The 1700-nt window shown below is 45.2% G+C and overlaps 1 non-coding gene across 1 annotated transcript; it reads right to left on the bottom strand.

Annotated features, from left to right (window-relative positions):
- Nucleotides 1-316: 316 nt before the first annotated feature.
- Nucleotides 317-389, bottom strand: Trnaa-cgc (transfer RNA alanine (anticodon CGC)). Its single transcript has one exon. It is a non-coding gene; the product is annotated as a tRNA-Ala (tRNA).
- Nucleotides 390-1700: the final 1311 nt, after the last annotated feature.

Here is a 1700-nt window from a genome sequence, read left to right as displayed (position 1 = left end):
CATAACACTCCCCTGTGGCACGCCAGAGGTTACTTCAACGTCTGTAGACGTCTCTCCATTGATAACAACATGTTGTGTTCTGTTTGCTAAAAACTCTTCAATCCAGCCACACAGCTGGTGTGATATTCCGTAGGCTCTTACTTTGGGGGGAGGAGATTAGTGTTTAACGTCCCGTCGACAACGAGGTCATTAGAGACGGAGCGCAAGCTCGGGTGAGGGAAGGATGGGGAAGGAAATCGGCCGTGCCCTTTCAAAGAAACCATCCCGGAATTTGCCTGAAGCGATTTAGGGAAATCACGGAAAACCTAAATCAGGATGGCCGGAGACGGGATTGAACCGTCGTCCTCCCGAATGCGAGTCCAGTGTGCTAACCACTGCACCACCTCGCTCTGTAAGTAGGCTCTTACTTTGTTTATCAGGCGACAGTGCGGAACTGTATCGAACGCCTTCCGGACGTCAAGGAAAATAGCATCTACCTGGGAGCCTGTATCTAATTTTTTCTGGGTCTCATGAACAAATAAAGCGAGTTGGGTCTCACACGATCGCTGCTTCCGGAATCCATGTTGATTCCTACATAGTAGATTCTGGGTTTCCAAAAACGACATGATACTCGAGCAAAAAACATGTTCTAAAATTCTACAACAGATCGACGTCAGAGATATAGGTCTATAGTTCTGCGCATCTGCTCGACGACCCTTTTTGAAGACTGGGACTACCTGTGCTCGTTTCCAATCATTTGGAACCTTGCGTTCCTCTAGAGACTTGCGGTACACGGGTGTTAGAAGGGGGGCAAGTTCTTTCGCGTACTCTGTGTAGAATCGAATTGGTATCCCGTCCGGTCCAGTGGACTTTCCTCTGTTGAGTGATTCCAGTTGCTTTTCTATTCCTTGGACACTTATTTCGATGTCAGCCATTTTTCGTTTGTGCGAGGATTAAGAGAAGGAACTGCAGTGCGGTCTTCCTCTGTGAAACAGCTTTGGAAAAAGGTGTTTAGTATTTCAGCTTTACGCGTGTCATCCTCTGTTTCAATGCCTTCATCATCCCGGAGTGTCTGGATATGCTGTTTCGATCCACTTACTGATATAACGTAAGACCAGAACTTCCTAGGATTTTCTGTCAAGTCGGTACATAGAATTTTACTTTCGAATTCACTGAACGCTTCACGCATAGCCCTCCTTACGCTAACTTTGACATCGTTTAGCTTCTGTTTGTCTGAGAGGTTTTGGCTACGTTTAAACTTTGAGTGAAGCTCTCTTTGCTTTCGCAGTAGTTTCCTAACTTTGTTGTTGTACCACGGTGGGTTTTTCCCGTCCCTCACAGTTTTACTCGGCACGTACCTGTCTAAAACGCATTTTACGATTGCCTTGAACTTTTCCCATAAACACTCAACATTTTCAGTGTCGGAACAGAAATTTTCGTTTTGATCTGTTAGGTAGTCTGAAATCTGCGTTCTATTACTCTTGCTAAACAGATAAGCCTTCCTCCCTTTTTTTATATTCCTATTTACTTCCATATTCAGGGATGTTGCAACGGCCTTATGATCACTGATTCCCTGTTCTGCGCTTACAGAGTCGAAAAGTTCGGGTCTGTTTGTTATCAGTAGGTCCAAGATGTTATCTCCACGAGTCGGTTCTCTGTTTAATTGCTCGAGGTAATTTTCGGATAGTGCACTCAGTATAATGTCACTCGATGCTCTGTCC

Source organism: Schistocerca cancellata, chromosome 4 (genome assembly GCF_023864275.1).
Source record: "Schistocerca cancellata isolate TAMUIC-IGC-003103 chromosome 4, iqSchCanc2.1, whole genome shotgun sequence".
NCBI classification, from domain to species: domain Eukaryota; kingdom Metazoa; phylum Arthropoda; class Insecta; order Orthoptera; family Acrididae; genus Schistocerca; species Schistocerca cancellata.
This window is presented reverse-complemented; position numbering and strand designations above follow the sequence as displayed.